Source organism: Triticum urartu, chromosome 1 (assembly GCF_003073215.2).
Source record: "Triticum urartu cultivar G1812 chromosome 1, Tu2.1, whole genome shotgun sequence".
Lineage (NCBI taxonomy): Eukaryota > Viridiplantae > Streptophyta > Magnoliopsida > Poales > Poaceae > Triticum > Triticum urartu.
Window position 1 is genome coordinate 507,813,765 of NC_053022.1, and position 9,181 is coordinate 507,822,945.

A 9,181-nucleotide genomic window follows, 5' to 3' on the forward strand; every position below is an offset into this window, starting at 1 on the left:
CAAACCAATGGTATGTTAGAATAAATCTGAAGCCACCGTCCAAAGACCAAGCAATCATACGAGCACGATACCAAGATTTGTTAACGAGGTTCACCGATATGGCTACATCTCGGGGCCTGACTACGGGCGCTCCTCCCCGTGACACCGTCACAATACCGCACACCAGCCATCCGGACGCCGGCACACGCCGCCGGCTCCCCCTTGCGCGCCTGTGCTATTATGTTGGCATAGGTTACATCGTGTGTCTAATCCCGCTATATATGAGAGGCCTAGGATATAAGTGTCCTACTAGGACACGACTCCATATCCTATATAAACACAATACAGCTACAAGTCCAACTGTAACCTACCTTGTACACAATATTCAACACAACTCTAACAAACTCCACCTTGGTGAATATTCTCCACCACCTTGAGTTCGTCGATGCATCAAACTTTCATGTACATTGGACCTGAACTTATCCCATGAGCACCGCTACTACTCCAAAGACTCCATATGACTCCACCTGCAACTTGTAGTCCCTTCATTTCTTGACCACAATCAACACTCGAGCAAAATCAAATTTCTTGTTACTCTAGTTTGTGCTCTCAACTTCCAGAGTATTCGTCCATGCCATCATACACCGATCACTGACCTGCATGGAAGTGAACAACTCACACATTGGGTGTCACACATAAGAGTTACCTGAACTCAACATCACCGCTCTTCCTTGACCGCCTGTCTGAAACTGGAAGGAATTTCACCATTGCTTGTAGTCATCCTGAGTCAAATTCGCAATTGTCTCACCACATGTATGACCACCAGAGCCCTGGCCCGCCTCCATGTCCCGTGCGTGCCGCACGCCTCGCCGCTATTACCGCCTCGAGCCTCTGCTGTCCCGATCGAGTCTCAAGGGCCGCGAACTCAAACCACTTAACCCCCACTGCAGAGTACCACCAATCATCACCGACCGATGACGAGTTTCACGCTTCCATCAGACCACTGGGCTCCAATCTGAACTACGTGTCCCTCACTTGTTCCCTCCCGCTGAATAGGCTTCGACCCCGTCGACTTACGCCGTAGCCCCTTAATCCAACTCCACCTTCAACATGACATCATGGAAGTGTTGGGAAACATAGTAATTTCAAAAAAATTCCTACGCACACGCAGGATCACGGTGATGCATAGCAACGAGAGGGGAGAGTATTGTCTATGTACCCTCATAGAGCGTAAGCGGAAGCGTTTATTAACGCGGTTGATGTAGTCGTACACCTTCACGATCCGTCCCGATCAAGTACCGAACGTACGGCACCTCCGCGTTCAGCACACGTTCAGCTCGATGACGTCCTCGCCTTCTCGATCCAGCAAGAGGGGCGAAGTAGTAGATGAGTTCCGGCAGCACGACGGCGTGGTGACAGTGTTGGTGAAGAACAATCTCCGCAGGGCTTCGCCTAAGCACTACGAAAACTATGACGGAGGATAAACTAGAGGGGACGGGGTAGCCGGCACACAGCTTGGTATTTCTCGATCTATCTTGGGTGCTAGCCCTGCCCCTCTATTTATATGTTGAGCCTTGGGGTCGAAACTTGGAGTAAAAGCCTCCACAAAGTCGGTTTCACCCGAAAGGAAATAGTCCTTCTCGGACTCCAGGGCCAGACGCCAGGGTTCCCAGCGTCTGGACCTAGACGCCAGGGACCCTGGCGTCTGGCCCCTGGACTCCGCAAAACTTCCTTTTGCGCTTTCCAAAAACCTTGTGGGCTTTCCCCTTTGGCCCAAATAAAGTGTTCTCGTACCCAAACATTTCGGGAAACATCCGGAACCCCTTCCGGTGAATTCCGGAACCCTTCCGAAGTCCAAACACTATAATCCCATATATCAAACTTTATCCCTGGACCATTCCAGAGTTGCTCGTCATGTCCGTGATCTTATCCAAAACTCCGAACAACATTCGGTTACCAACATACATAACTCATAAATACTATATCATCAACGAACGTTAAGCATGCGGACCCTACGGGTTCGAGAACTATGTAGACATGACCGAGACATTTCTTTGGTCAATAACGAATAGCGGAACCTGGATACCCATATTGGCTCCTACATATTCTACGAAGATCTTTATCGGTCGAACCGCATAACAACATACGTTGTTCCCTTTGTCATCGGTATGTTACTTGCCCGAGATTCGGTCGTCAGTATCCTAATACCTAGTTCAATCTCGTTACCGGCAAGTCTCTTTACTCGTTCTGTAACACATCATCTCGCAACTAACTCATTAGTTGCAATTCTTGCAAGGCTTAAGTGATGTGTATTACCGAGTGGGCCCAGAGATACCTCTCCAACAATCGGAGTGACAAATCCTAATCTCGAAATACGCCAACCCAACAAGTACCTTTGGAGACACCTGTAGAGCACCTTTATAATCACCCAGTTACGTTGTGACGTTTGGTAGCACACAAAGTGTTCCTCCAGTAAACGGGAGTTGCATAATCTCATAGTCATAGGAACATGTATAAGTCATGAAGAAAGCAATAGCAACAAACTAAACGATCAAATGCTAAGCTAATGGAATGGGTCAAGTCAATCACATCATTCTCCTAATGATGTGATCCCGTTAATCAAATGACAACTCTTTGTCTATGGCTAGGAAACATAACCATCTTCGATTAACGAGCTAGTCAAGTAGAGGCATACTAGTGACACTCTGTTTGTCTATGTATTCACACATGTATCATGTTTCCGTTTAATACAATTCTAGCATGAATAATAAACATTTATCAGGATATAAGGAAATAAATAATAACTTTATTATTGCCTCTAGGGCATATTTCCTTCAGTCTCCCACTTGCACTAGAGTCAATAATCTAGATTACACAGTAATGATTCTAACACCCATGGAGTCTTCGTGCTGATCATGTTTTGCTCGTGGAAGAGGCTTAGTCAACGGGTCTGCAACATTCAGATCCGTATGTATCTTGCAAATCTTTATGTCTCCCACCTGGACTTGATCCCGGATGGAGTTAAAGCGTCTTTTGATGTGCTTGGTTCTCTTGTGAAATCTGGATTCCTTTGCCAAGGAAATTGCACCAGTATTGTCACAAAAGATTTTCATTGGACCCGATGCACTAGGTATGTCACCTAGATCGGATATGAACTCCTTCATCCAGACTCCTTCATTTGCTGCTTCCGAAACAGCTATGTACTCCGCTTCACACGTAGATCCCGCCACAACGCTTTGTTTGGAACTTCACCAACTGACAGCCCCACCGTTCAATGTAAACACGTATCCGGTTTGCGCTTTAGAATCGTCCGGATCTGTGTCAAAGCTTGCATCGACGTAACCATTTACGACTAGCTCTTTGTAAACTCCATAAACGAGAAACATATCCTTAGTCCTTTCAAGTATTTCAGGATGTTCTTGACCGCTGTCCAGTGATCCACTCCTGGATTACTTTGGTACCTCCCTGCTAAACTTATAGCAAGGCACACATCAGGTCTGGTACACATCATTGCATACATGATAGAGCCTATGGCTGAAGCATAGGGAACATCTTTCATCTTCTCTCTATCTTCTGTAGTGATCGGGCATTGAGTCTTACTCAACTTCACACCTTGTAACACAGGCAAGAACCCTTTCTTTGCTTGATCCATTTTGAACTTCTTCAAAACTTTGTCAAGGTATGTGCTTTGTGAAAGTCCAATTAAGCGTCTTGATCAATCTCTATAGATCTTGACGCCCAATATATAAGCAGCTTCACCGAGGTCCTTCATTGAAAAACTCTTATTCAAATATCCTTTTATGCTATCCAGAAATTCTATATCATTTCCAATCAACAATATGTCATCCACATATAATATTAGAAACGCTACAGAGCTCCCACTCACTTTCTTGTAAATACAGGCTTCTCCAAAAGTTTGTATAAAACCATAAGCTTTGATCACACTATCAAAATGTTTATTCCAACTCCGAGAGGCTTGCACCAGTCCATAAATGGATCGCTAGAGCTTGCACACTTTGTTAGCTCCCTTTGGATCGACAAAACCTTCCGGTTGCATCATATACAACTCTTCTTCCAGAAATCCATTCAGGAATGCAGCTTTGACATCCATTTTCCAAATTTCATAATCATAAAATGCAGCAATTGCTAACATGATTGGGACAGACTTAAGCATCGCTACGGGTGAGAAAGTCTCATCGTAGTCAATCCCATGAACTTGTCGAAAACCTTTTGCAACAAGTCGAGCTTTATAGAAAGTAACATTACCGTCAGCGTCAGTCTTCTTCTTGAAGATCCATTTATTTTCAATGGCTTACCGATCATCGGGCAAGTCAACCAAAGTCCACACTTTGTTCTCATACATGGATCCCATCTCGGATTTCATGGCCTCAAGCCATTTTGCGGAATCTGTGCTCATCATCGCTTCTTCATAGTTCGTAGGTTCGTCATGGTCTAGTAACATAACCTCCAGAACCGGATTACCGTACCACTCTGGTGCGGATCTTACTCTGGTTGACCTACGAGGTTCAGTAACAACTTGATCTGAAGTTTCCTGATCATCATCATTAACTTCCTCACTAATTGGTGTAGGTGTCAGAGGAACCGGTTTCTGTGATGAACTACTCTCCAATAAGGGAGCAGGTACAGTTACCTCATCAAGTTCTACTTTCCTCCCACTCACTTCTTTCGAGAGAAACTCCTTCTCTAGAAAGATTCCAAATTTAGCAACAAAAGCCTTGCCTTCGGATCTGTGATAGAAGGTGTACCCAACCGTCTCTTTTGGGTATCCTATGAAGACACATTTCTCCGATTTGGGTTCGAGCTTATCAGGTTGAAGCTTTTTCACATAAGCATCGCAGCCCCAAACTTTAAGAAACGACAACTTTGGTTTCTTGCCAAACCACAGTTCATAAGGCGTCGTCTCAACAGATTTCGATGGTACCCTATTTAACGTGAATGCAGCCGTCTCTAAAGCATAACCCCAAAACGATAGCGGTAAATCAGTAAGAGACATCATAGATCGCACCATATCTAGTAAAGTACGATTACGACGTTCGGACACACCATTACGCTGTGGTGTTCCGGGTGGCGTGAGTTGCGAAACTATTCCGCATTGTTTCAAATGAAGACCAAACTCGTAACTCAAATATTCTCCTCCACGATCAGATTGTAGAAACTTTATTTTCTTGTTACGATGATTTTCAACTTCACTCTGAAATTCTTTGAACTTTTCAAATGTTTCAGACTTATGTTTCATTAAGTAGATATACCCATATCTGCTTAAATCATCTGCGAAGGTGAGAAAATAACGATACCCGCCACGAGCCTCAATATTCATCGGACCACACACATCTGTATGTAAGATTTCCAATAAATCTATTGCTCGCTCCATAGTTCCAGAGAACGGCGTTTTAGTCATCTTGCCCATGAGGCACGGTTCGCAAGTACCAAGTGATTCATAATCAAGTGGTTCCAAAATTCCATCAGTATGGAGTTTCTTCATGCGCTTTACACCGATATGAACTAAACGGCAGTGCCACAAATAAGTTGCACTATGATTATCAACTCTGCATCTTTTGGCTTCAATATTATGAATATGTGTATCACTACTATCGAGATTCAGTAAAAACAGACCACTCTTCAAGGGTGCATGACCATAAAAGATATTACTCATATAAATAGAACAACCATTATTCTCTGATTTAAATGAATAACTATCTCGCATCAAACAAGATCCAGATATAATGTTCATGCTCAACGCTAGCACCAAATAACAATTATTCAGGTCTAAAACTAATCCCGAAGGTAGATGTAGAGGTAGCGTGACGACCGCGATCACATCGACTTTGGAACCATTTCCCACGCGCATCGTCACTTCGTCCTTAGCCAATCTTAGCTTAATCCATAGCCCCTGTTTCGAGTTACAAATATTATCAACAGAAGCAGTATCAAATACCCAGGTGCTACTGCGAGCATTAGTAAGGTACATATCAATAACATGTATATCACATATACCTTTGTTCACCTTGTCATCCTTCTTATTCGCCAAATACTTGGGGCAATTCCGCTTATAGTGACCAGTCTGCTTGCAGTAAAAGCACTCAGTCTCAGGCTTAGGTCCAGACTTGGGTTTCTTCTCTTAAGCAGCAACTTGTTTGTTGTTCTTCTTGAAGTTCCCCTTCTTCTTCCCTTTGCCCTTTTTCTTGAAACTGGTGGTCTTACTGACCATCAACACTTGATGCTCCTTCTTGATTTCTACCTCCGCAGCCTTTAGCATTGCGAAGAGCTCGGGAATCGTCTTATCCATCCCTTGCATGTTATAGTTCATCACGAAGCTCTTGTAGCTTGGTGGAAGTGATTGAAGAACTCTGTTAATGACACTATCAACAGGAAGATTAACTCCCAGTTGAGTCAAGTGATTATGATACCCAGACATTTTGAGTATATGTTCACTGACAGAACTATTCTCCTCCATCTTGCAGCTATAGAACTTATTGGAGACTTCATATCTCTCAATTCGGGCATTTGCTTGAAATATTAACTTCAACTCCTGGAACATCTCATATGCTCCATGACATTCAAAACGTCGTTGAAGTCCCGGTTCTAAGCCGTAAAGCATGGCACACTGAACTATCGAGTAGTCATCAGCTTTACTCTGCCAAACGTTCTTAACGTTGTCTGCAGCAGGCCTGGCACCCAGCGGTGCTTCCAGGATGTAATTCTTCTGTGCAGCAATGAGGATAATCCTCAAGTTACAATTCCAGTCCGTGTAATTGCTACCATCATCTTTCAACTTTGCTTTCTCAAGGAACACATTACAATTCAACGGAACAACAACACGAGCCATCTATCTACAATCAACATAGACAAGCAAGATACTATCAGGTACTAAGTTCATGATAAATTTAAGTTCAATTAATCATATTACTTAAGAACTCCCACTTAGATAGACATCCCTCTAATCCTCTAAGTGATCACGTGATCCATATCAACTAAACCATGTCCGATCATCACATGAGATGGAGTAGTTTCAATGGTGAACATCACTACGTTGATCATATCTACTATATGATTCACGCTCGACCTTTCGGTCTCCGCGTTCCGAGGCCATATCTGTTATATGCTAGGCTCGTCAAGTTTAACCTGAGTATTCCACGTGTGCAACTGTTTTGCACCCATTGTATTTGAACATAGAGCCTATCACACCTGATCATCACGTGGTGTCTCAGCATGAAGCACTTTCGCAACGGTGCATACTCAGGGAGAACACTTATACCTTGATAATTTAGTGAGAGATCATCTTATAATGCTACCATCAATCAAAGCAAGATAAGATGCATAAAAGATAAACATCACACGCAATCAATATAAGTGATATGATATGGACATCATCATCTTGTGCTTGTGATCTCCATCTCCGAAGCACCGTCATGATCACCATCGTCACCGGCACGACACCTTGATCTCCATCGTAGCATCATTGTCGCATCGCCAACTTATGCTTCTACGACTATCGCTACCGCTTAGTGATAAAGTAAAGCATTACAGGGCGTTTGCATTGCATACAATAAAGCGACAACCATATGGCTCCTGCCAGTTGCCGATAACTCGGTTACAAAACATGATCATCTCATACAATAAAATTTAGCATCATGCCTTGACCATATCACATCACAACATGCCCTGCAAAAACAAGTTAGGAGTCCTCTACTTTGTTGTTGCAAGTTTTACGTGGCTGCTACGGGCTGAGCAAGAACCGTTCTTACCTACGCATCAAAACCACAACGATAGTTCGTCAAGTTAGTGCTGTTTTAACCTTCTCAAGGACCGGGCGTAGCCACACTCGGTTCAACTAAAGTTGGAGAAACTGACACCCGCCAGCCACCTGTGTGCAAAGCACGTCGGTAGAACCAGTCTCGCGTAAGCGTACGCGTAATGTCGATTCGGGCCGCTTCATCCAACAATACCGCCGAACCAAAGTATGACATGCTGGTAAGCAGTATGACTTGTATCGCCCATAACTCACTTGTGTTCTATTCGTGCATATGGCATCTACGCATAAAACCTGGCTCGGATGCCACTATTGGGAAACATAGTAATTTCAAAAAAATTCCTATGCACACGCAGGATCATGGTGATGTATAGCAACGAGAGGGGAGAGTGTTGTCTACGTACCCTCGTAGACCGTAAGCGGAAGCGTTTATTAACGTGGTTGTTGTAGTCATACACCTTCACGATCCGTCCCGATCAAGTACCGAACATATGGCACCTCCGCGTTCAGCACACGTTCAGCTCGATGATGTCCTCGCCTTCTCGATCCAGCAAGAGGGGCGAAGTAGTAGATGAGTTCCGGCAGCACGACGGCGTGGTGACGGTGTTGGTGAAGAACAATCTCCGCAGGGCTTCGCCTAAGCACTACGAAAACTATGACGGAGGATATACTAGACGGGACGGGGTAGCCGGCACACGGCTTGGTGTTTCTTGATTTGTCTTGGGTGATAGCCCTGCCCCTCTATTTATATGTTGAGCCTTGGGGTCGAAACTTGGAGTAAAAGCCTCCACAAAGTCAGTTTCAACCGAAAGGCAAGAGTCCTTCTCGGACTCCAGGGCCAGACGTCAGGGTTCCCAGCATCTGGCCCCTGGACTCCGCAAAACTTCCTTTTGCACTTTGCAAAAACCTTGTGGGCTTTCCCCTTTGGCCCAAATAAAGTGTTCTCGTACCCAAACATTTCGGGAAACATCCGGAACCCCTTCCGGTGAATTCCGGAACCCTTCCGAAGTCCAAACACTATTATCCCATATATCAAACTTTATCTCCGGACCATTCCGGAGTTCCTTGTCATGTTCGTGATCTTATCCGGAACTCCGAACAACATTCGGTTACCAACATACATAACTCATAAATACTATATCATCAACGAACTATAAGCGTGCGGACCCTACGGGTTCGAGAACTATGTAGACATGACCGAGACATTTCTCTGGTCAATAACCAATAGCGGAACCTGGATGCCCATATTGGCTCCTACATATTCTACAAAGATCTTTATCAGTCGAACCGAATAACAACATACGTTGTTCCCTTTGTCAATGGTATGTTACTTGCCTGAGATTGGATTGTCGATATCTCAATACCTAGTTCAATCTCGTTACCGGCAAGTCTCTTTACTCGTTCCGTAACACATCATCCCGCAACTAACTC